The sequence below is a fragment of the Ambystoma mexicanum genome, chromosome 6p (assembly GCF_040938575.1).
Source record: "Ambystoma mexicanum isolate Mex_15411 chromosome 6p, UKY_AmexF1_1, whole genome shotgun sequence".
NCBI classification, from domain to species: Eukaryota; Metazoa; Chordata; class Amphibia; order Caudata; family Ambystomatidae; genus Ambystoma; species Ambystoma mexicanum.
The window spans coordinates 90,484,239-90,511,560 of record NC_090935.1 but is presented as its reverse complement, the minus strand read 5'-3'; the positions used below and the strand labels follow the sequence as shown (position 1 = coordinate 90,511,560).

The following is a 27,322-nucleotide window of genomic DNA, read 5'->3' as shown; positions in this document are numbered from 1 at the left end:
TGGTTAGCGGCAATGTTATCAGAACTTGCTGTGCGCATACATCAAAAAACTTTATACCAGTTGCAAAGTACCTTTACGTTGCTTTTTGTATGAACAATCAGACGTTCTTTAGTGATACGTTTTTTTCTTGTCATTTTCGCCGTTACTGCTCTGCTAATTTTTAAACAAGATAGTCCATTTTAAAGCTGTCCCACTGATGCCCATAGTGCATACAGTGTTCCACATAGGGAGCTGTAGTTAGAATGTTAACAATTTGAAAGTTAGGCCCGAAGGATTGACACCTATAGATTTTTATATTGATATGTTTAATGAATAATAAATCCTCTAGGCTAGATACGTGCGGCCAGTATTTTTTTTATTCATAGGATCTGCGTTAATGATTTTGTATACAATGTTGTCTATGCACTTGTCAGTATGTATTTGATTCAACTCAATCATTTGTAATTGTGGTATATTGACAAAAAAAGTTCAATAGAATTTAATAAAATGTGTATTTTACTATTCTATCCAACAACTATTTGGTGCATATGTGAAGGCTTCATTTTTTTTATAGTTGACAGTTTCCTAGGGGCAGCCCTCAATTTATTTCCCTAGGGTGTCTCCTTGTCGTTGAGATCATTCCAGGACGGCCATCGGTCGGGAGACTATTTTTAGAGATTTAAAAGAGTCCCGGTTATTAGAAGACTCGAGTTAACCTTCTGAACTTGTTTTGAAATATGGCAAACAAGTGTAAAAGTTATAACAGATATGGCATTAAACTTTTTTTGTATTCTTTAATGTGCAATTTGGCTATTAAACAAGCGTTAAACACATTAAAAGGAAAAGTCAAACTATATCATTAATATGTGACCGAATCATAAAGAAAGAAAACTAATCTTAATCCACTAATTTCAGACATTATTTCCATACATAAAAGCCTGATTAGGTAACTATTGAATCGCCTCTAAGCAAAGTATTCCAAAACTGGCCTGAATCAGTCTAAAATCTATGCAAGTGTTAGAGTATCCTTTTTTATAGTGGCTCTCCATTCTCTGGCAAGATGTTCGAACAGGTCTACGTATCAACAGATTCACAGCATAGTCAACACCAGGGAGCTTCACAAACTCCCAGATGGTCCATGGTTTCAAGTAGATTAAGATGCGCCCTTAAAATAAAACGCTTCAATGTTTTCGAACACAATTTGGTTAGGTAAGAGAAGGATATATCGGAAGCGATACCCCGAGTAGCATATTCAACATATCTACTGGTCTTAGATAGTTTTTCAATGTTTCCAACCTTCCCTCTCATTTTGGCTTTTTTCTTCTTTGTTATCTCTATGGAGGGGTTTGACACAGCTTCCTCTAGTGTATTTTCTAGGCTAAACAAATAGTCAATGGAAAAGCACCTCAGTTCCACCAGGGACTCATTCGTTGAGGTCTGCTGCGCCCATCATAGCTAATAATTAGTTGGTGTTAAGTTGGCTAGGCCTCATTTTTAGATCAAATAATGTGTGCTGAACTGCCCAATTTGTGATAAGTGAAGTAAGGCAATATTCTAGCCTCAGATCTTCAACCGAAGTAGATGAAGGGCGATTTATAATACTTAAGATTTTGCCTTATATTTTGTTTCACCATTTAATATGGGTTTGGGACAACGACGCCAGACCACACATTAGACTTGGTACAATGTTTACTTTGTATATCTCCAAGAGCCAAAATATTAGAGCCTCCACGTTTACCAATGTATTGTTTAGCGGCGGATAATTTTCTCCAAATACGCAGAACACACATTTCTGCATGATACAATATTTTCTTTTTGATATTAAAACCTAAATAGCATTAATACTCGACTACCTCAAGAACATTATCATTTAATTTCCAAATGAGTAAGGATTTGGGTTTCCTTAAGGCAGTACCATTCCAAAGCATGATATTTGTCTTTTTAGTGTTAATGGTCATTTGGTTTTCTTTTGCATCCCTATTGGGGTTAGATCAAATACGACTATTGGTCACTTATGCAAGCCAACTTATGGAAGTATTATTGATATTAGGAGGGAAGTTACATATTTTGCCTAAGGCAACAGGAAGATCAGCCACATTTAAGTTAATATAGGAGCTAGGGCACACCTTATTTTAAGCCTGATTTGTACTACACAGGCTAGTCATTTCACCCATTTGATTTATGCGTATTGAAACTGTTGTGTTAATATATAACCCCTGGATATAATATAGTAAGCATGGGTCAATTGCCCACCTCTCGCGTTTATTCCATAGTAATTGTCGAGAGACGCTATCAAAAGGCCAAGCTATAATCTATACAGCAGCAAGAGATTTATTTTTCTTACGCCTAATTTGGAACCTGCCATAAGATATTGAATCTATAGAATATTGCGCATCGTTCCATAATTTTTGCGAAAGCCTGTTTGAAATGGTTTTAGGAGTGCTTTTTCATTTACCCATTTCGTTAGCTTTTTAATAGTATTGAGGCAAATATTTTCTGAATAGACTACTGCTACGGTAATAACCGCTAGTTAGCAGGCACTAGCTGTGTACATTTTCTGAAAATGGGGACAAGTATGAAGACATGCCATGTATTGGGGGTTATACCTGTGGCCTCTATCATCCTAAATACGAGGATTTCCGACCAAAAATCTGGGTCTCCTCTGTAAAGTATACTAGGGATACCATCGGGTCCCGGGGCGCCTGATGATTTCAGTTTAATAATGATGCTTCTTGTATCATCTGTATCGTAATCCATGAATTTGGAGCAGCCTCTGGTGTTATTTGAGCCATCTGAGGACAGAACATCGTCCATGGTAAAATACAAAGTATTAATATCTTAGTCCTAGGTTAAAGAAGCAATGGGATTTAATTCCACTGAAGTGGCAGTAGTATTGCCCTCATTAAAACGTTGCCAAAATGTATGCTTATTCTGGAATGTAAGCTATTCCAGAAACAATTGCGATTTAGCTCTATGCAGCGATTGTTTATATTGGCGAAGCCAGTTCTTGTAGCGTGTTCTCAGATTCGTTATATTAAGGCTTTTCTGATCTTCTGGCAAAGAGGCATCCCTGCCTACATTGGCCCTAGCTCTCCTGTAGGCTTTTTTCTTTCTTCGTTTATCAAAGTCATAAGGATTTAGATGTAATTTATTATATTTGTCAGATGATTTAGACGTCTCCAGACAAATACTGGACTTAATATTTTGCACCAAAGTATCCATCATTGTTCTTCAGTTGCAATGTCAAATATTTACTATTCTCCAATAGCATGCCATTTATTTTTTTAACTTTGGTAGCTATCCATCTAATGCTGTTGCCCCAACTATTCACTTCAAACTTTCCACGGAGATGGTTAGACCTAGATAATACGGAAATGCTAATCTGCCAGAACAGGATGCTATTGTCACACCATTTTTCAGTAAACCGATAGGGTGATACTTTTTAATTTCTATTGTATTGACAATAAAAATCTATATGCGAGTGGCTACTTCCATTCGACCAGGCATACGTCTTCAGATTAAAGTCCTTTACTTCAAAGCCATGCGCATTCCATGTTGAATGCTTCCAATATTAGATTCCATTTTTGTCATCAAGCGCACATATTTTCTAGGAGTAAATGCAAGTCCTTTATGTTCAGATCCCCTACAATCATTATTCGTCCGATACAATTAGATTCAAACCACTGAAATACCAGGTCTTTAGTTACCCTTAAAATGTAATCTGTAGAAAGGCCTGAAGGAGCGTCAGATATTTAAAAGATGGGTTTTCTCAAGTGAAGACGGGGTGGTTTGGAATAGCGCTGAGAGCACATAGTGGGAGCTGCTAGGGCCTGTATAAGCATTTATTAGTAGATTAGCCTAACAGCCAATAGCTAATACACCACTAGATCTACCCTTAGCAGAGGGAATAGCATGGCCATAGAGGATGGTATAACCATCTACAAAAAAAGAGACTGTCTGCCAGGTTTCTTGTAGAAAGAGGTGGTCAGTACTTGATATTTCTTGGTTTCCACAGATGGGAACCATGGCCACGCGTGTTCCAAGACATACAATTCAACATATTTCTCACAGGAATTTGTCAATTAGAAGTACCCTGTAAAGGCTCAGATATCCAGTGATATGCATCATATTCTTTTCCAATAGGCTCTAAGGAAAACATAAGCACTACTTTCTGAGTTTTTACCATTGTTCACCAAGTCCAAGGAATGCTCAGGGTGCTTAGTTACATTTTTAGTTTTTCTGCAAACTTTTAGGGAAAGACCCAAAGTTTCCAGCTGTTTTATTTTGGGCTTAACCAATGCCACCATCAAAGGGGAGGAGAATTCAACTATAGGCCAATTAGTTTCACTGCCAATTCTAGGTAGTTCAATCTTAATAATGTCTCGAGTGGTAACTATATTTAAATGGCTGACTTTACTGAAGAGTGATAGTAAATAAGATTGATTCAGGGTAGGGCTATATATTGATGGACTCCTCTCCTGAAACAAAACCCATCTTCCCAAAACTTGAAGGTCCTCCCTGTGAGTCGGAGCACTTTTTGTCACACTATTTGTAGGATAGCCAACTGTCTTATTACTTGATGGTAGAGTGGAGTTAGCCAATGCTGGGTCTAGATCTGATCTAGGTATGGCTTGAGAAGAGTTTTTGTCTATCGGTTGAGTGCTGAATCCCTTCAATGGTGTTAGGATAGTTTTTGGAAGGACTAGGTGGGATCACAGCTTTACTCTGATGTTGACAGTGGAGCCACACACAGCCTATCAGTTCTTTTAGTACCATCTGCCAGTTCCTTCATAAAGTAGATGTCTTCTTTAGCTTTTTCTTAGGTTGTTTAATCTTGAATGCTTCTTTCCCTTGGTCTTCACCATCAGGGCTAGTAGCATGGCGTTGTGGGGTGTCGAGGGACTTCTATGAAGGATGAGGTATCTTTAGATGGAATAAAGTTTTCCTCATATTCATAGCCTGAAAGATAAATGATGGAGGCGCAATATTGGCGCCATCACTGGTAGAGAGTTTGAGAATCGATGACAAAGTTATTCACAGGTTTTTTTAGCTATGGCCATTTTAACACATCTGTCCTGGATTAAACGTGGTGCCAATGTGGCGTCGTAAAAGTCTGTATAGGTATTTGTGTTCTACAGGATTCAGCGCTCTTCAAAACTATGGCAGATATTGTAGTGACCATTGCCTTTATGTCAGTTTGATCTTTAACTAGCTTTGACAATATTGCCTCCAGTGAAGCCAGTATGGGCATGATCAAATGGGCATTATCCTTACAACGTTCTTCTGCATACAAAGTTGTATCGGTTGATTTGAGTTTTCAAAGCCGTCTGAATCAGAGCAGGTGGCTGAGTTTGAGGAGGATGCCAAAGTCATTAGATCCGGCAAACCAGATAGATGACTCAGACATTATCTATCCCTCGCGTACAAGGTAACGGTAACACCTTCTCTCCTCCCAATGAGGCCCTCTGTAAACCGGAGCACATTTTCAACAGTGAATTGATATCAATTGCCGGCAAAACAAATGAGGCTTCGGTATTCAGGGATACAGAGGTAGCCGCATAGTTCATCTGTGGTGAAGCTTTAGAAGGGGAGAGATAAGGCTCAGGAGATGTTATCTTCTGTTGAGTCGCGTTACTTGACATTTTTTTCACAGGCAAGTAGTCAGTCATTTTATTCTTTGTTTTTAAGATTAGTTAAAACATTAACCTCTTTCTTCCCAGTGCTTGCTTTAGAACCTCACAGGCCAGTTTTACGAGGGCCACTGCGTTTCATTATGGAGGCTTTACTGCACCACAAGGTCACCAACAACTAACCGTGAAATGGGCTCAAAGAGAAGCGTTACGTAACCCTGCAGTCACCCAAACACATTCATGAAATGCGGGTAGAAATGGAAAACAGGGGATCCGAGACACCACTGTTATGAAGCCAGGGCTGTGTTTATCAATGCCTGAATACCTCGCTGGACATTGTATACACTGTGCCGGTAGTATTCCGTGAGGTCTGATCACTGCTTCTCCGCTGCAGAAGTGTGATTGACGCTAGAGAGAAATGGGTAGTTTTTCGCAGCCGCCGCTGGGCACCGCACACACCACTTGCTCAGGAAACAGGGTAAAGCTCACAGCTCTCTTCCAGACTCCAGCTCTCACGCTGTTCCCCTCCGGCTCCTGCACTGTGAAGGATACTAGAGGAGCAGACCCAACAACGCCACAGACAGCAATGAGACGTTCAATCACTCGTTTGCATCAGCCACTTCCGACAGCATTAAAAAAAAGCACACTACCTATTCACTTCTTTTCCACAGTACCTGTTCTGACTGTGCCATAACCTCTTCCTACATGAAGATCAACACTTCTGGGAGAAGGCGAGAATTCCCAATTCTCGATTCCTAAACGGGAAGAATTACTTCAATTGAAAGACTCACAAACAGAGCTACCACAGTTTTATAGTGAGAAATTAACTGTGTCTCTTCATTGATAACAAAAATGTTGTGATACAATGGAGTTAGATCGCAAATAAATGTGGAAGAGAGTCATTTTGATCATTGATACAGCTAGAGAAATGACAGACAAGATTACATTAGACCTGCAGACACTGGCAAATGAGAACAACATTTGCCTCACTTGATATTTTGGACAAATGTCCTTGATTAAATCCTCACTGAGATTGAGAAATTGAGTTCACCGCCTGTGAGAGAATATGCTGCATGAGAAAAGATCTATCAAACTTCAGCCATGAGAAAGCCTTCAGATAGACAAGGCTACAATCCTAGTAAAAGTTCAGACAGTATCAGAATGTTCCAAATAAAGTCAGGTTTAGAAATGCATCATAGTTCTAGCAATACTAGTCCTTTTAAAGATGGCACACACCAATAGGAAAGTATTCCTCAGAGAGGCTCCGCTCGTGGGAGAGGAAGATTTGGCAATTGAAGAGCTAATCAACGCAAAAGAGGAACAAGAGGCACTGATCTCACCAACATTTTCTAGAGAAAGTACGAACAGATTGGGAGAACATGCCCCGACTGAGAAGCAGGAGTCTCTTTAAATCAATTTACGTAATATGTACCTACACCTGCAGAAATCAATATTCTGGAAAAGGTTCTGGGCTACGTGCCTACCAACAATCATGACCGTCTTAGGTTTCAGTCAATTTTAATAATGATTGCACAAGATTCATCTGAAGCAATGTTGTGATAATATTTTTTAAACGTCTGAAAGAAAATATCCACAAACAATTGAGACAAAGGTTTACGCAATTGTTCAACTTTTTATTCACCTAGTGCCAGTCATAATGCTGAACCTGCTGTTTTTGAAAACAGATGTATGAAAGAGATTGAACAACTTGAGGATAAACACAAGATCCCATTACAAAACATAGAGACTAGCAATCAGAAGCCTAGCACACAATACTGGTATCATGTGCTATTGTCGCCTGCAAAAATTGCCAGGTAGGTGCCCTTTTCCTGAACCTGAAGTTCGTCAATGGGTCTATTGATGGAGAGACATGCCTCCAGCAAGTACATGGTCACGAGGGGAGTCAGAATGCACTCTGGACTATATTTTTCTTTCTTCCAGCCGATTTACGAAATGTGCTAATTTTATAGTCTGGGAATGTGGCGCCAGTGACCATAGGCACCTAGAAGCCTCACTAGAATGGAGCTTTAATTAAAAAAATAAATCGATCTATGGCAGTGAGTAGTAGCAGTTAATGCCCAGAAAAATTGTTTAGTAAAGTACATGAAAGATGGCATACTACTAAATGAAGCCCTTGATCAGCTTCAAAAGGATCCCATACCCAGTGACTTAGAAGAGAATGTTAAACCTTGCACTTTCCATGATTTACTATGGGCAGCTGATTGCCCTTAGCCCATGCCTGCCGTCCCTCAGTTCAGTAGTATATAAACCCACATTTGACGAGATGACAAGGCTAAAGAAGAGGGAGAAGCGAGGTTTGGTGAACGCAGGAAGGAGGGAAATCGCGGATAGGGCACAGCTGTCGGAGGAAATCAAGAGCATTAAGTGCACTTACAAAAAATGGTCCAAACAATGACATGTGAACCGTCTGTAGAAAGACGGGGAGTCTATGCTCAAGGTATTGACAAGTAATTCTCAGAACTTCTGGGCATTAGTAAATTCCCGGGACAAAGACCAGGAGACCATACAGGCAAACTGCATGCCTGAGGCTATTTGGGTCACCTACCTTACGGAAAAATATTTTTAACCTCAGAGGGAGCCGGCATTCAATGTCCCTATGTCATCCTGGTCTTGGGATATCACGGAAGAGGGTATCGTTGAGTTAATGAATAAACCTTCCTCATCGAGAGCTGCAGGCCCTAGTGGCCTGACTTACCAAGTCCTAAAGGGAAATCCAACAAAGTGGGCACGTATCCTGTATATACTCCACTGGGGAATAACAGAGAAAAGAACTATCCCATCATCCTGGAAGTCAGCTACAATTATACCCATTTTAAAAAAGGGGGACCGTAAGAAACCAATAAATTATCGGCCAATCACCTTATTAGACGTGGAAAGCAAGATCTTCGCCAGCCTGATATTAAGAGAACTGGAGAAATGGGCTACATCTAGTAACATTCTACCAAAACAGCAGACGGGGCTTCATAAGGAATATTCCACTTCCCTTAATGGCATAGTATTGGCTACCCTGTGTAACAACAAAGAAGGGAGGAAAACATCAAGGCTATTCTGTGCCTTTATTGACTTGTCAAGTGCCTTTGACTTGGTCAATAGAGAGCGATTATGGTCCAAGCTTGCCATTAGGGGCGCCCTGACTCCTTTGATCAATATTCTAGCCTCTCTCCACAAGAGTAAAACCGTGAGAGTTAGATTAAATAATGAAGGCCACCTCTCAGAACATATCCCTGCCGGTAGAGCGGTGAGACAGGGATGCATGATTGCCCCCTTTCTTTTCAATTATTATCTAGTCGATTTTGGATAAGAGGTCGACTCTGCAGGTATGTGGAGTGTTAAAATCAGCTCCAGGCCATTAAATGGCTTGTGTATGCGGACAACATTGTTCTTATGGATAAAACACCAGTAGGCCTCTAACGGTTATTGAATGTTCTTGATACTTACATGAAGAACAGCGATTTAAAGGTGAATCCAGACAAGTCGAAAATTGTGATCTTTGGTGATAATGGAATCAGTGAAGGCAGGTTCCAATGGACGGTGGGTGGAGAGCCTATCCCGGTGATAGAGGAAATAGTCTATCTAGGATCAACACTATACGCTACCACCTGAGAATAAATCAGACTCTGTCAGAGTATACAGCAAAGACCAATCAGTTAACCTGACAATTACATAGGATCATTGGACAATTTTGTAAATTCTTTCTCCTGCCAAGGGTGAGCTTTTACATGGCAAAGATCATTCCATTTCTCCTGTATGGCAGAGGCAAAACCCATAGCCTGGACCCTCGATTGGCAGAAAATCGAGGGCAAGACTTGGAAGAAGCTCTTAGGTTTGCCAAATGGCACCCCGATGGTAGGCCCGAGGTTAGAGTTGGGCTTAAGATCACTGAAATCCCAGAAGGATTGGAAGTTACTCTCTCTTTATAGATTGTTTGCCAATCCCTTTGGGAACTCATTATGAGGACCAACTTGTGCACTTCCAAATGGACCACTCATTGGTGCTACAAGACCCAAGGAGGTTGGTACAGGAGATCCTCATTAGTTGTGGCAGTGATGAAGACAACATCAGTAAACCCAATGAAGACAAAGAAGGCAGTCACAACAGATTGGATTAAGACAATTGACCAAATGAGGTCCTCCACCGTAGCAGTATCTCTATCCAAGTATGACAAGAAACTCATATCTTCCAAGATATCCGTTAAGATTTCCAGACACCAAGGTGAGACAGAACTTCCTCAAAGTCCGATTAAATCTGGTCCATACGGGATCAGTTCTTGCTCGCTGGGGTTGTGAGGAGAGATCAACAACTCTTTGCCCAGATTGAAATGATAAAAAAAATAAAATAAAAGACAATCAAGCATTTGTTAAGGTTCTGTGGGGGGACGCAAAATGCCGGAGAAAAATATTTAGGGCACCTTACTGTCTCAACAGACTTGTTATCTTCTGAGATGTTTTGGGAGAGAATGATTGCTGGTTACGAAACTTCCTTAACAATTAATTTGATAAAAGTGTTACAACAGACTGGGTTCATTCTGTTGAAATATTGCTAAAGAACTGTTGACCCTCACGATATACTCCAGTTACCAGGGAAGATCTGATTGGTAAGACACGCATTACTTACCGTAATAGCATTTCTGATGATTGTATCTGCTTAGATTCAAAAGCTGTGCATATGGTCCGACATCTAGTAGTAACCACAGAGTATTGCATTTTGTCTTTCGGGGATCGAAAGGGGACGTTAGCATAGGCGGGTCTAACACTATCCCTATCGTGACGTGTAGTGTACCCAAAATTCTTCACGCGCTGAGGTCCCTCTGATTGCATTTCTTCTGCCATGAGGAAGCCCAAGGCTATTGTGAGTGAGTACATGAAGAGAGAAAGTAGTAAGACGTCTATGTTCCTTCCAGCCCGAGCAGGGAGGGCGCATGTGAATCTAAGCAGATGCAATCGTCAGAAATGCTATAACGGTAAGTAATGCATGTCTTCTGATGCTTGTTAATCTTCTTAGACTCGCATGCTGTGCATAGACTAGCGAGCAGTACCCGGAGTTGGAGGTGGGTTGTGAGAACAACCAGTAGAGAAAAGATGTCTTAGTACTGCTTGTCCCACCTGAGAATCAGACCTAGAACGAGTGTCTAGGCAACAGTGTTTTGTAAAGGTGTACACAGAACTCCAGGTTACCGCTTTGCAAATGGACTCTAGGGGAACATTTGCAATGAATGCTATGGACGCCCCGGTGCCCAGAGTAGAATGTGCTCTAGGCTTGAAGGGCAGTTCTCTCTTAGCAAGAGAGAAACAAAGTGTGATGCATTTGACAATCCACATTGAGATAGCCGATTTAGAGACAGGATCCCCCTCTCTACCAGCTGCCACTGAAACAAAACATTGGTTTGTTTTCCTCAGTGGTATCATTCTCTTCAGGTAGAACATGACTGCCCTGCGCACATCTAGCGTGTGTAGGCTTCTTTCGGCCATGTTAGTGGGATTCTGGAAAAAGGTAGGTAGTTCAATCGATTGGTTCACATGGAACTTCGAGATGAATTTAGGCGCAAATCTGGGATGAGTGCGCAGAATTACATTATCCCTGTGGACTGTAACAAAGAAGTCTAGAACAGAAAGAGCCTGTAGTTCACTAACCCTTCTAGGAAGGCCGTTTTGTAAGTAAGGTTTTAGACTTGCTTTATGCATTGGCTCAAAGGGAGATCCCATGAGCCTGGTTAAAACCACATTTAGATCCCATTCAGGAGCTTGGTGACAACTGGGAGGATACATCTTCTTAACCCCTTCCATAAAGTCCTTAATCACTGGTATCCTCCACACAACACCCTGTGATGTGATGTAGGCTGAAAGAGCAGCTAGATGAACCTTCAGGGAATTGAAGACCAACCCTGTGTCCAACAAATGGGTTAGGTACAGCACAATGTGTGTGGGTGAGCAATCGATGGGATCGACACCCTTGATATTGCACAAGATAACAAAACGTTTCCTTTTGCTGGCATAGCAATAACGGGCTTAAGGTTTTTTAGCTTCCCTAAGTATGTCCATGCACCTCTGAGGGAGCTGTAGGTGTCCAAACTATGACCTTAGGAGCCAAGCTGCTAAGTTCAGAGTTTGTGGGCATGGGTGTAGGGTCTCCCACCCTGCCCTGAGACATGTTGTACAGGCAGGCAGGATAGCTTTACTGGTGGGGAGAGGGACATTTCCATTAGATGAGCGAACGAGGGTTGGCAGGTCCACATGGGGGCCACCAGTATCATGGTAACTGGTTCTGGTGCATCTTGAGAAGGGGAGTCGCGGGGGGGGGGGGTAAAGCGTAGACAAATTTCCCTGACCATGTTATCCAGAGAACGTTCCCCTTGGAGTGTTCTGGGGGTACGTGGAGGCGTAGTATTGGCATTGGGCGTTCTCTGTGAAGCCCCATTCTGCTAAGACGTTGGACACAATGTCTTCATGCAGCCACCATTTGTATTCTATGGGCAGAGGGAAATCTCTGCTGAGCACGTCTGCCAGAAGATTGAGTTCCCCTGGAACATGTTGGGAGAACAGAAACATCTTCTGTTTGAGAGCCCACATCCAAAGGTTTTGGGACAGCTTGGATAGACCTGGAGAGTGAGTGCCCCCTGTTTGTTCAGGTAATACATGGCTGTGGTGCTGTCTGCTAGAATCAGCACTGTCTTCCCTGTAGTTGCATCTGAAAAGCCTTTAATGCCTTGAACACCGCTAATCGCTCCAGTAAGTTTATATGGTTGGACACTACTTGTGGGGACCACACTCCATGCGCTGTCTGCTGAAGCAGGTGAACCCACCCCCCCACCCCGTGAGAGACGAGTCTGTCGTGAGAGTGGCTTCCACTGCAGGGGTGGTGAATGTTTTCCCCTACAAGAGGTTTTCCCTTGACCACCACTGCAGAGAGAGAACGAGGGCTGGCGAGACAACTACCAGATATTCCCATTATCCGCTGCCCTGACACCACTGGCTGTTGAGCCACTCTTGCATGGGACGCATGCGCAGCCGCGCGTGGGGAACCAAGTATATGCATGACAACATCATTCCTAGCAAACACATGGCTTTGCCCACAGTCATCTCCTGACTGGCTACATATTGAAGGATCTGAAAAAGCATGTTCTGAATCCTCTCAGAGGGGAAGACGAGGCAGTCTTTCGTCCGGATTAGAGCTCCCAGGAATGGTTTTATTTGACAGGGGACTACACTGGATTTTTTCTCGTTGATAGAGAAACCCAGACTGAACAGAAGGTCTACGGTCTTTTGGGTGTTAAAAAAACGTGTTGTACGAGTCCCCTATTATGAGCCAGTCTTCGAGGTAATGGTAAACCGGGATGGATAGTCTGCACAGGTGTGCTGCTGCTACTGCCAGGACTTTGGTAAACACCCTTGGCGTTGAGGTGATGCCGAAGAGGAGCACTTTCAATTGGTAATGGCTGTCTTCTATCATGAACCTTAAATATTTCCTGTGTGCTGGCAACATTGAAATATGAAAGTATGCATCTTTCATGTCCAATGTTGCCATGCAGTCCCCCCCATTTCAACAGTGGGATCACCTCCTGTAGCGTTACCATGCAAAACCTTTGAGGTTTTATAAACTTGTTTTCTGGGTGCAGGTCTAGAACAGGGAGCATGTTGAGGTCCTTTTTGGGTACAAGGAAGTACACTGAATAAATACCCTTGTTTACCTGAAGAATAGGAACATCTTCTATGGCGTCCTTTCCCAGAAGCGCTTTCACCTCTTGATTCAGCATCTACAGATGGTCTGGTGAGAGGCGCCGTGAGCGTGGTGGTCTGAATTGTGGAGGTCGGGTGAATTCCATGAAGTACCCGTGGGCGACCCTCTTTATGACCCCACTGGTCTGAAGTTATCCCCTCCCATGCCGTGAGGAAAGATGTTAAGCGCCCCACGACTGGGGTGACATGGCAGGGGACCTGGATTTGATGGTCATTTCTGACCAGAGGCTGCGGCTCCTCTAGGATTGGGCCCTCCTACCTCTGGCTTTGCCGCGTCGCTGACCCCCTGGTGGGTAGTATGCGGGGCTTCCTGATGTTATTCCAGCATTAAAGTTTCCCGTGCTATAGTTCTGACGGGACTACCCACGAAAGGACCGACGAGAATGACCTCCCCGTTGAGTAATCTGTTGCAGGGATTTAAGAGTCTCATGCTCTTTTTTTTGTCGTTTGCAGGGCCTCCAAGACCGCCTTTCCGAAGAGGTTAGTTTCTTCAATGGGTTTGTTGATGAGAGGAGTCTGTCTCAGACTTAAAACCAGAGGTACGAAGGCAAGCACGCCGCTTAAGTAAAGTGCCCTGGGTCAGAGATCTGCCTGCTGTTTTAGTCGTGTCCAGAGTGTTCTTTATCGCATTCTGGTTTACCTGCTTGCCTTCTGCCACAATGGTGAGAAGCTTGGGCCTAACGGGTTCTGGGACCTCCGGGAGACCTTCCTCTACTAGGTTCCATTGAGAGTCAGCATTACCCGCCAGCAGCATAGTGTTATTCGCTATGCGTGTGGTATATGCAGCAGCCGAGGTAGTCCCGCTTACCTAAGGCATACAACCTCTTGGATTCTCTATCTTGAGGCGCCTCCCCGTAGCAAGGGGTACTCCTGCCTGTTTCCGGGTGGTAGTCACTACCAGGGAATCGGGGGTGGCGTGCCCTTTAATGTATTGAGGGTCCAAAGGAGCTGGCCGAAATAACTTTGCTACTCTTGGGTTCACTGCCTGGGTCTGAGCTGGCGATACCAGGGAGGGGGGGCAATCTTTTAACAGAATTAAGGAGGGTAATGACATGTCTTGAGGAGGGGTTTCTCTTTGAGAAGGTCTTCTACAAAGTCCTGCTCGGGTACCGCTTCTTGAGTAGTGATTTGGGAGTGATCTACTGCCTTCCTCAACATGGCAATGAAGGCCATTTGTTCGTCTACAGGAGAGGCCTGGCGAGCCGGGGTGGACGGAGGAGAATCCAGGCACAGAGATCTTGTTGGGAGAGCGACCATGGGTCCGTCCCCACTTGCTGGGTTTCTTCCCAATAGTCCGTGGCATCCGCTGGTCCTCATGGTAGGTTCTTCATCTTCACTGTAAATGTCCTGATAAGTATCTATCTGAACAATGTATTCATGATGGGCGGGGACCGAGGGCTGATGATCTTGGAAATGTGAAGCCGATTTAAGATTAGGCTCTGCACAAGATCTTTTCGGGGAAGGATGTTCAGAAAAATTGCAAATTTTTTTCAAGACAATCCATGCACCCTTCAAATTTCTCCCTTGTCCATTTAGAGGAACCAGAAGGGCCTATGGGTAGAAAAACGTCATCTTCCGCCCCTTAACGCTGAAATTTGTCACTCAGGGTGTTGGAAAGAGGCTCCTGACTTTCCTCGTAGGTCTTGCGAGAATCGTGGCACCATGGCGTATCTATAGATTTGTCTGCGGCTTGCCCCAAGTGAGTTAGTGGGTACGAAGGTCTATCGGTAGATTTACCGCCTAACGCAGGTTTTAGAGGGCCTAGCAGTAGGTTTTTCGCCCCGAGTCAAAATTCTGCACTTCAATGTGTAAACCTGATTTAGGGGTAGCGCCCTTGTTTGTTTTGGAATGCCCAGTCGCAAAAAGCAGCTGCGGATACGGGGCAGGCTGCTGATCTGAACGATCAGAGGAATCTGCTGAAATTTTCGATGGCCCTGCTGCCGCTTTCACCTTTTTCGACGTACCCGTCGAAATAGGTTGAAGGGTTGTGTGTTTAGTGTAATGCTTTCTTTTTACGCCCCTGTCGCCGGGTGTTGTCCCTGAAGCAAGACTAGTGTCATGCCTTGAAGGGTTGGGGACAGGCGTGGCAGACCTAGAAGTGTCCACCTCGAGGTCTATCACACCCGCAACGGATGTTTGGTCATCGGCGGTGCCCCAGTCACTTTTGGCGGGTGTGGCAGTGGGGGGGGGGGGAGAAGAGGGTTCTGCCCGCAACATACCGTACGCGGCCCACCGCTTTACACGGCGCTCCTCAAGTGTGTAAGGCCGAAGGAGTTTACAAGCCGCACACCGCTTCTCGTCGTGATCTAAGGGGAGACAGGAGTTGCACGTCCTGTGCTCGTCCTTCCACGGGTGTCTGACCCTACACTTATGCAGAACCTAAAAGGAGTCCTTTCCAGAGGAAAAGGGAAAGATGACCAGACCTATAGGGTAAAGAGGAGGAAAGAGCAAAGACATAATGAAGATATGGCCACCCGACCCCTCTCTCCCTACTTGGAAGGATGGCTAGAGGGCCAGGCCTCGTGGATGCTTCAGCCCCTGGATCTTAGGCGTCGAAACCCACCACCGTAGACAAATCCCCCGCAGTCTTTGTCGAAGTTGTTCCTGCCATTGAAGTGACTTAAAAGGGGAATAACCGAAACAGTGTCTCTTATGTAAGAGCTCTGCTATAGGGTGACCAGTTATCTGAGCGGAAAAAACAATCTGAGGGACCTCGGCGCGTGAGGGATTTTGGGTACACTACACGTCACGATAGAGATAGTGTTACAGACACGCCTATGCCGACGTCCCCTTTTGGTCCCCAAAGACAAGATGCAATACTCTGCCGTTACCACTGGGCCATATGCACAGCATGTGATTCTAAGCAGATCAACAAGCACTTTTTTTTATGTGCGCGTACTTACATTTTAATGTTTCAAAATGTTATATATGAACCTTAATTTGTTGATTTGAGTAATGTTTTTCCGGGTCTCTGGAGGTCGCCCCTCATCGGTCTCTGTTCACCTCGTTCTGGTCCTCCCTCTGCCTCTTGCGACCATTGGCCCTTTTGCACCCTCCAAGTCCACTGGCCACTGCTCCTTCCAGACCGCCTTTCCTCCACAGTCTCCCTACGTTGTGATGCCAGCCAATGGCAGATGGGATCTCACCGGGCTGCGCTTCACACTAGCCGCACCCAGTTTTCTCCTCCCCGCCCCCAAGGAACCCACTTCTGTGCAGTCCAACTGCCGATACCCACTCCTGCGTAGGCTACGTCTCCTTGCATCTAGCAGCACTACAGTGTTGATTGCCGGTGCTGGGCTCAGTCCCTGGCCACCTTTAGTTGCAGTTACCCTCTACTTCGCCTGCCTCACTGTTTTCGCAATGTGGGGCCCTGGTAATCCGCAGCGGGTCTCCATGTGCCTTCTGTATGTAGCGATCAGCAGTTCCTCCGCTGCTGCCCTGCTTCCTCGGATGTGTAACTCTATACCGGCGCCTGTCAGGTGCCTCTGTGCCGTTGCGGCCTCCCCTATGTTCCTCCTCATGTATTCACTGAGGTCCGCTACCTCCAGAGTGCTCCGCCGGCCATCTTTGTGGTGCAGGTTTCGCGCCTTTGCCCCTCCACCTCCCGCCCCAAGGCACCAAAGTTAATTACCGCATGCGGAGGGGCTCCTGCAAATGTCAGACTGCACTGGATGAGTTGCTGCTTCTTTTCACTATTGTTGCCTTCTATTTCATGAATGCTGCGGTAGAACCGCTATATTTCGCAGGATTTCTGTGAGCACCGGCAGGAGCTGAAGAGAAGCATGGCTACATGCCGCGCATGCAAGCTACACCACCCCCAAATGTTTCTTTAAAGTCAACAAACATTTGAAATGAAAATGAAATGTCACAATAAGAAACAGTGGCTTGGTTGAATGGATTTCTCTGAAGCTCTGGTGTTCCCGATGTTCTGAAAAAAGAAAAGTGCTTTAGGGAGCTCCTCTGCAGAACGTGAGTCCATGTCCCTCAGGGGGAGTCTCTCCCTGTGAGGTCTCGCTTGCCAGCATCCCTAGGGGGATTATTGTATAGTGGGCTCACCTACCTAGGCTCCCCCTGAGAAGTGATTGAATCCCATGATTCGTCACAGCTGGCACTAATATGTTATTTGTTTTCGTCAACCGTGTGGGTGGAGCATTGCTTTAATTTTTCTGTAGCCAGACACAGGGTCAGAAGGAACAGGTTACTTACCTGTAACTGTTGTTCTCCAGCATGGGTCTGGCATGGATTCACATGCTCATGAATATTCCCAGTCGTCAGGCCAGGAATCCTCAGTAAAGACAAAATAGGTATCAGTTTTGTTTCTGAGCGGTCTTTCTCAGTAGTAACCAATCACTGGTCTCTGGGTCATACTGCCCCCAGCCAATGACTGCCCTCTCCCTAAACCCTGCCTCTGGCAGCCATCCTCAGATTTGGTAGCACGTAAAGTGGCAGTATAACCACGTGAAGAGCCGCAGAGGGGTAGGAGGGAGGGTTCGCATGTGTATCCATGCCAGACCCATGCTGGAGAACAACAGTTACAGGTACGTAACTTGTTCCTTCTCCAGCATGGGGTCTGGCATGGATTCACATGCTCGTGAATATAAGAATACATAGCAGTAAACACATGCACAACCACGGGAGGTGGCAAAGGCTCAACATTAAGCATTATATCAAAACTCAACATTAAGCATTTCTTACCTCCTCACCAGACTCACCTTAAGCGAACAGGTTGCGCAGCACTTCTTGGCTGACCCTGGACTCCTCCCATGAATCCCGGTCGACACAGTAGAATCTCGTGAAGGTGTGCGTCGACCTCCACTTAGCAGCCCTGCTGATGTCCAGCAGGGGCACACCAGATAGGAACGCCGTAGTAGCAGCGATCGCTCTGGTCGAATGGGCTCTCGGACGGTCTGGCAGCGGTCTGTTAGCCAACCGGTGGCAGTGCATGATGCAGCCGGAGAGCCATCTGGAAATAGAAGACTTCGAGAGAGCCTTCCCTTGATTCACAGGTCCAAAGTTCACAAACAGCTGTGATGTCCTCCGAAAACTCTTTGTGCGGTCCACGTAGAACTTCAGCGCTCAGGCCACATCCACCGAGTGCAAAGTCCTCTCGGCCGGCGACGAAGGAGACGGGAAGAAAACCGGTAACACCAGGGGCTCGTTAAGATGGAAGTCCGACGGCACCTTGGGCATAAAGGAGGGGTGCGTCCTAAGCACCACCCTCGAGGCATGGAAAGTCAAGTACGGTGCTTTGCAGGATAGGGCCTGGATCTCTCCCACTCGTTGTGCGGAGGTAATGGCCACCAGGAATGCAGTCTTCCACGACACAAACTTCATTGGTGCGGAGTGCATCAGCTCGAATGGGGGCCCCATGAGCCTAGTCAGCACCACGTTAAGTTCCCACGCCGGGGCCTTCACCGGTGGGAACGACCGGAACAGTCCTTTCATAAACTCTTTCACCAGTCGATGGGACCACAGGGACGTCCGTCCTGTGGTTCTGGTATATCTGGAGATCGCCACCAGATGAATCTTAATGGAGGCATGAGCTAGCCCAGCCTTTGCCAGCGATAGCAGGTACAGCAGCACCTGAGGGGCCGTAATCCGTAGGGGGTTGATCTTCTGTGCTCGGCACCAGATAGAGAACCTCTTCCACTTGTGACCGTAGCATTTGAGAGTCGAGGACGCCCTGGCCTTTGCAAGAAACTCTCTGCAGTCGGCCGGTATATCATACCCTCCAAACTCTAGCGCTGCAGGAGGCAAGCCTGCAGGTTCAGCGATGCCAGGGTCGTGGTGGAATATGGCGCCTCCTTCTCTGGATAGGAGATCCACGTCCACCGACAGCTTGATGGATGGCGATGTTGACAAGTCCAGAAGGTCCTGGAACCAGATCTGCCTCGGCCACGCCGGTGCAGCGAGGATCATCCTGCACTGGGACCTCTTGAGCTGGTTGATAAGTCGAAGCAGCAACGGCAACAAAGGGAACGCTACAGGTATAGGCCGTCCCAGGGGAACGAGAATGCATCGCCCATGCTTCTCGGCTGGGGAAACCTGCTGGTGAAACTCTGGCACTTCGAGTTTGTCGCTGTTGCGAACAGGTCGATTTGGGGTTTGCCCCATCGTCGGAAGAGTTGATCCACCTGATCCTGCCGCAGCTCCCACTCGTGATACGCGCGCAGCTCCCTGCTGAGCGAGTCGGCAATGGTTTTTCTTTCTCCTGCCAGGTGGAAGGGAACCAGGAACATCCCCTGGGCGACTGCCCAGTGCCACAGATCCTGTGCCTCCTTGGATAGGGCTGGGGATCTGGTACCTCCCTGCTTCCGTATGTAAAACATTGTCGTGTTGTTGTCCGTGAAGATTCGCACCACCTTGCCCTTGAGCGACGGGAGGAACGATTTGAGAGCCCAGAACACGGCTCGGAGTTCCAGGATGTTGATGTGCAGGAGCTTCTCCTCTGGGAGCCAGAGGCCTCTTGCGTGGAGATCTCCGGTGTGGGCGCCCCAACCTTCCAGGGAAGCGTCCGTCGTCACCGTCTCCTGGTACGCCGGCGTCTGAAAGTCCTTGCCCGCCGTGAGGTGCGCACGAATGCCCCACCACTGAATCGCCCGCCGGAACACCTCGTTGAGGGGGACCCTGTCTTCGAAGGTGCCCGTCGCCTGCATCCAACGGGCGTCGAGAAATTCTTGAAGAGGGCGCATCCGTAGTCTGCAAAGGCGTACCAGGTAGATGCAAGAGGACATCCCCAGGAGGGACTTGATGGACCTCACCCTGGCCACGTCCTTGGCTAGCAGGCGCTGCACTTTGCCCAGAATGGTGTTCGTCCGTTCTTCAGACGATGCCGCCAGGAGCCTCACTGTATCGCGCTTCGCTCCCAGAAACAGGGCCACCTGCGACGGCACCAGGTGGGACTTTGGGTAATTTATGGCGAATCCCAGGTCTGGGAGTAGCTGGACGGTCCTCGCAGTGTGTTCAACGGCGAGTTCCCTCGTCCTTGAGCGGATGAGCCAGTCGTCCAGGTAGGGGTAAACGTGAATCCGCTGCAGGCGCAGCCGCGCCGCCACAGGTGCCAGGCACTTGGTAAAGACCCTGGGGGCCGACTTCAATCCGAACGGCAGTGCTCTGAATTGGTAGTGGCGTCCCTGGATGACGAACCGGAGGAACTTTCGGTGACTTCTGAGGATGGGAACGTGGAAGTATGCATCCTCCAGGTCCAGCGACGATAGGAAGTCGCCTTCCCCCAGCTGTCCCAGCACGTGCTGGAGGGTGACCATCCTGAACTTTTGTGACCTGATGTATTCGTTCAAACGACAAAGGTCCAGGATGGGGCGCCAGCCGCCCGTCTTCTTCCTGATGGGGAAGTACCTTGAGTACACCCCGGAGCCTCTTCGGGACGGGCTCGATGGCGCCTTTCCTGAGCATCGCCCGTACTTCCAACAGCAGTTGCGGGACGTGATTTTCCTTCCTGGCCACAGGTGGAATGGGAGGGCACTTCTTCAGGAATTTGATAGTGTCCTCTTGCCAGGGTATCCAGCACCCAACGATCGGTGGAGATGGACTTCCACACGCCGACGAACTTCGTCAGCCGGCCTCCCACCGGGGTGCTTCGGTGGGGGCCCGAGGCCACGGCCGCTTCAGTCCTGCTTGGAGGTGGTGGCCTTGCCGCCCTGGCCACCGTGCCAACGGCGGCGAGGCGCTCACTGCTTGCCGCAACCCCTGTAGGCCTCCTGAGACAAGGAGCGTGCCGCCTGGCGGTAGGACGAGCCACCGCTGGATCCCTTGGAGGCCCCCTGTCTGCCTCCGGAGCTCCGAATGGGCCGTCGTTGCTGAAGGGCTCCTAGGGCGCGGGCCGTCTCTGTGTCCGTCTTTATGGCTTGGAGGGATTCGTCCACCGCCTTCCCGAACAAGTTGCTGCCGTCGAACGGCATGTCCAACACCCTGGTCTGGACGTCCTGACGGAAGTCGGTCGCCCGGAGCCAACCCCGTCGTCTTAGGCAAACTCCGTTGCCCAGCTGGCGGAACCCGGTATCGGCAATATCGGTTGCCACCGTTATGGCGTGGTCTGACGCCACCTCGCCTTCTTGTAGTATTTCCAGGGCCTCGGACCTCTTTTCGTCCGGTAGGAAGTCCAATATGGGGGCCAGCTTAAACCAGAGCTCCCTGTCGTAACGGGCCACGATCGCCAGGGCGTTGGCCGCTTTGATCGTCGTCGCCGCCGACGAAATGACCCATCACCCCATGGCGTCCAACTTCTTTCCCTCGCCGTCCGGCGGGGGATTCGACGTTGAGGCTCCTGACCCCGCCGCTTTCTTCTTCGCCGCCGCCGAGACGACTGAGTCTGGCGTTGGCTGGGACCTGAGGCACAGGGGCGCGGTCTCGGGGACCCGGTACTTCTTCTCGTACCGGTCCAGTTCGGCTGGTGCCGTGGAGGGGTTCTTGAGGACCGACAGGCCCTCCTCCCACATGTCATTGATTAGAGGCACCGCAATGACAGTCTTCCTCTTGGCCTCCCGGCGCTGATAGAGGAAACCTTCCTTTTTCTGCTCCTCCGGGCAGAGCTGGAACAATTCGGACGCCCTGGCGATCATGGCGTGGAAAGAGCCAATCTCGTCGGGCGGAGATGCCCGGGAGACGGGAGACCCGTTCCGTCATCGTCACAACCCGTCGTCGAGCCCACCGCACCGTCATCTCCCGACTCGTGGGAGGATGAGGAGGGAACTGCAGGCCTTACGGGGTGAGCGGAGGAGAGGGTTGGGACCTCTGTCGTTTGTTCTGAGGACTTCCCGACGGGCCAGGTTGCGGGTCCTACGGCCTGGGCCGTGGTATTCTCGTCCTTATCGCAGAGCATAAGGACTGGATCGCAGACAAAATGGCCGCCGAGCTATCCTGAGGCCTAGGTTCCGGTTGCGCCAGAAGGGAAGGCTGCTCTTCCTCGGTCATCTCCTGAGGATCCGCCTTGCGGGACCAAACCTTCTCGAATTGTACTTCGAGATTCCTCGTGACCTCGGTCAGTTCCTCCTCCGAGGCTGACTCCGAGCTCGAGGAGGCTACCGTGCCCCCCGTCCCCCTGGTTCCATCATGGTGGCCATGACGATGGGCTGAAAAGAGGATTCCCTCCTTGGCGGCAGGGAAACTCTAGTCCCGGAGGCAGTCTCCGCTGGCGTGGTCTCTGGCGGGTTGGCCAGAGTCGCTGCGATCACCTCGATCGAGGCCTTTGCCTGCTGGGTAGGGGCCATCACCACCTTAGGTGCGTCCTGGGCCTTTAGCGGGAGGGGCGACGTCTCACTCCCCCTCTCCCGAGATCGAACGGGGCTTCCCCCGAAGCTTACCCGGGGTCTCGGACTTCCTCTTCCCCGAACCGGAGCGCTGGCTCGTGGTTGACGGTGCCGGGGAAGGTGCGCCCTGCCTGGCGACCGAAGAGTCCGACATTTCGGCGCTCCTGGAGCCAGCGGACTCACGGCGCTTGGCCTGGTGTTGGGCCCCCGCACAGGACTTAGAAGCCTGCTCGGACCCTTTCTTCTTCTTCTCACCCGTTGAGCCTTTCTCCAACCAGCTGGCGAGACGAGATCGACGGTCCCTCATGGTCCGCTTCGACAAGTTCTTGCAGAACTGGCAGTCCTTCTCTACATGAGTCTTGTCCCCATGAAGACAGTAGAGGCATCGCAAATGTTCGTCCTCCTTAAACACATTCTGCAGCCCACATCCAGGACAGCTGTGAAACAGCTTGGGTCCGGGTGACAAACTCGCGTCCTGGGCCATCTCGAAGTAGGCCGCGAATCTTCTGGAATCCTCCAAGAGGTTGATTCGACGAAATCTTCACCCTTGAGGGGCGTAGGAAAATTCTGCAACGGGTACCCGTTAACGGGAGTAGAAACGGTGGAGCTTGAGACTCTATTAACCGAAAAAAAGTGAAAATTCACCTGAAAAGCGCGAAACACGCAGTAAAAGCTTGAGAGCTAAGCACAAGGACTCCCAACACTTGAACGTGCGGTAAAAATCTGAAGATGGCTGCCAGAGGTGGGCTTAGGGAGATGGCAGTCATTGGCTGTGGTCAGTATGACGCAGAGATCAGTGATTGGCTACTACTACGAAAGACAGATCAGAAACAAAACTGATACTGATTTTTTCTTTTTCCCGAGGATTCCCAGCCGGACGACGGGGAATATTCATGAGCATGTGAATCCATGCCAGACCCCATGCTGGAGAAATATATATATATATACACATATATACATACATATACACACATGTATATATACACACATATATATATATATATGCACACATACATACACATATACATACATATATACAAATATATGCCTTTTAAATTAATGGAATCAAATCTTAAGAGATACAACAGATTGAGTCCCTTCTTCTGTAACTATGGATCCCTCTTCATTAATTCTTTGTTATAAGTTAAATAAGATGCAGGGAGATGTTAGACGATACAGAGAACATGGTTATATTGAAAAGCCCTCAGCAGCTGAGCATAGAAGGAAGAAGGTGCTGTTGTCTAGACAGGTACTAGAATTTCCTATCCTTTAGCAAACAAGCAATACATTTCCTTCAGTGTACTGCCGAAACGGTTTTTGAAATGTGCTGCTTTGCTCATCACCCATAAGGAGTGATGACCTGTGTTCTTCCACCCATACCCTTCACCGGCCCTGTGCTAGCCTCCAATAGTTGATAGAGCACTGCAAAAAGTGAGGGATTGTAGTAGTAAACACTTACTGTGATATTTGCAGACCCACTATACTTAACATGTTGAGGCATTAAATATGCCTTGCTTGTAATGTGCATTTTAAGAATGTCATGACTCTGCATGTACAGAATTCTTTTGCAGTGCATACAAGATTGTTTGCAACACACCCTAACCTTATATCATTGTGTATGATTAAACAATGTGCATTGAGTTACCATATAATGTGTGACGGTCTATGCCCAAAGGATCTTTGAACACTTGGAAACGAGGCAGAATGTGTCAAAAGCATTTTCCTGGTTGAATATCCAGTGCCCTGATACTATGGACGAGTCATTCCAGGCATAGTCCATACCCATTATCCATTGTAGGCAAAGTAAATATTGCAATGTTGCTCTCCACTTATAGGGCAATGTTAGTAATGCTAAAGTAGGAGACGCTGAGCATCACATTTGTCTTCACAAAATCCTTACAGGGCAAATTAATATTTGATTTTTATAATGTGTTAACTTGCAAGGGGGCCGCTTCGAAGCGCTTGCGTGACATATGTACAAAGAAGAGTAAGTATGGGATAAGTTTACACATCCAGGTAGCCTGCTTACTTACAATGAGTATCCGATATTTTAGCTGGTAGTTCAAATGTATTGTGTGGGTGACGCTTTTGGTAAGAGACAATGAGTAACAGAAATTCTGACATGTGAACGTTATTAATATTCATATGACAACAAACATAAAACAAGTGGATGAAGGTACACGTCTGCTAACCTTTCACAGAGCTGAGAGAGGCGGAGGCAAGGTTGTCCGGTACTATCTTAATGTGTTCTGGGGAGAGTCATAAGGTCAAATTGTGGTTCAATCAAGCTTAGGAATCATGGGTGGAGAGGGAACATTATTTGGTTAATGTGTCCAGGCATATCTTGGTTATATTCTTATGTTCATGGAACCAGTTTTTCATATTCTTTTTAACCTAATATGTGTATTTTGCTATTAGGGATTTTAAGTGTTTACGGCCCCTCTTGCATAGTAGTGTAAAACAAATTAGAATATCAAGACTAGGTGCTTATTTTAAGAGAAAGCAACATTTCAATTAATGTGGCTTGTGCCTTATTAAATATTTTTGAATAGGTGAAAATTGTCTGCGTGCGCTGCTAAAAATCTGAGCGGCACCCAGAAGGAAGCTGGGCAAGCGCAAATCTTAGAGGTAACACTGGTCCTCACTAGAAAGTAAATACTTGGGGTCATGGCCAATGTTCCGTCTAATTATTTTTCTCTATGTGCGGAACTGGTTTGCTGTTGTGCCCATTATTTTCCATGTGCGCAACTAACTAATGAGGTAAGCCACTTTGTAAGCATCCGTATTTAGTGAACTACCATTGCAGAAGAGAGATTGAAAAGGAATGTCCTCTTCCCAGCCAGTGCAATTCTCAATAAATCTAACACTTTTTCCAAACAAATAGGCTAAAATAGAATGTGTCATATTGATTAAACCGAAAACTCATCAACCAGTCCAAGACTGCAACATCAGCGACAGTACCTTGCAAACGTTTTATGTCACTGGAAAATCACTACAGAACAAATATCTCCGGTCATAAACTGATGTGGCTGTCAAGAAATTCAGACAGAATACGCATTTGCCGATGGATTAATGTCAATGAAAAGTAATGTGTCAAATAACATGCTGATAGGAGTTCAAGTGCCACTTTAATGAAGTAATTCAAGGGCCAGGAGAACATTCTTCTAATAATTTGTGTACGGATGATAATTGCATCAGAATAATTGCACCTCAGAATATGATCAAATATTTCTGTGCCTCTGCTTACTATCCACATTACGTTGTCATTTGGATAGTGATAACACCAGCCTTACAGCTAAGAGATATATACACCATCCATTTTTACTCCCTAAAAAATGAAAATGTGCCCAACAAACACGAGAAACAAACATTTTGTTGCTTCAACCCACAAAGCTCTACTGATATTTTTTAGAACTAGTGACCAGTAGAGCAGTGGCATAGGAAGGAACTCTAACAATATGAATGCCTATCGCAACAGGAATTTTAAGGGCAAGAACATATTTTAATAAGCAGAAGGTATTCCTATTGGCAAAGCTAATGACTTTTTTACTCCCTTAAAAATCATTTAACTCCAAGTAGGGAGCACAATCTGACTAGAGCCCTGCTTATACCCCTTACATAGGAAGTTAAATGACAGGGCACATAATAAAGTCTATAATTTTGCCCACTCTTCCGCACCACAGCCTAGATTAAATTAAGAGCCTTACAGAGGTTTATTATGGAGCCCTGCTGAACAAAATCATATATATACATATATATGTGATTTTTAAGTTACTAGCATTTATTTATTCAGATTTGTAGAGCACACGTTAGCCCGGGGGCATCGTGGCGCTTGTTACAGACATATCTTGGTTACAAATAAGACAATACAATAAAGCAATATTAACAAGGAATACATTTACAGTGGGAGATATGGTGTTTGTACAGTAGCAATGCAGTATATTTACATGGATTCGCCTGGGTCACATTATAGTGCAAGGAAAGAGGTCTTCAGTTTCCTACGAAAAATCGGGAGCGAGTTTTCCGCCCTAATGTCTGCAGGGAGAGCGTTCCAGGTCTTGGCGGCAATGTAGGGGAAGCTTAGGCCACCGGCTTTGGCTTTTTTAATGCGTGGGATGCAGAGTAGGTTGGTGTATTGCGTTCTGGTGGGGCAGGCGGAGGAGGGTTTGGAGATGGTCTCTGATAGGTAGGACGGGGCGGAGAGAGAGAGGCATTTGTGGGTGAGGATTTTGAGTGTAATTCGTTCTTTAACCGGTAGCCATTGGGTTGAAAGTCTGGCATGGGAGATATGCTCTCTTCTTGGGATGCTGAGAGCAGCCCGGAGCGCATTGTTCTGTGTGACTTGGAGTCTGTTTAGGTTTTTTGCTGATGTGCCCGCTAGGAGGGCATTGCAATAGTCTAGTTTGGCTCCAATGCTTGCTCTGGCTATGGAGAGGCAGTTGGGTTTGGAGAGGTAAGGCTTGATGGCGTTTATGAGTTTGGTGGTGTGGGCAGATGAGGAGGTGATAGCGCTGACTTGTCTGTTCATAGAAAGAGAGGAGTCTATGTAAACTCCCAGAGTCTTTACCGCTGTGGAGACAGGGATGATGGAGTTGTCAATGGAGAAGTTAGCGTAGTGTGTCCAGTTTGTCTAGGGTGCTCTGTTGACCCAATATCATGATTTTCGTCTTGTCTCCATTTAAGCAGAGGCCGT

The 27,322-nt window shown here is 46.8% G+C and overlaps 1 protein-coding gene across 5 annotated transcripts in view; it reads right to left on the bottom strand.

Annotated features, from left to right (window-relative positions):
* Positions 1 to 27,322, bottom strand: part of LOC138511228 (long-chain-fatty-acid--CoA ligase ACSBG2-like) — a 1,364,724-nt gene that overhangs the window by 409,839 nt on the left and 927,563 nt on the right. The window lies entirely within an intron of this gene.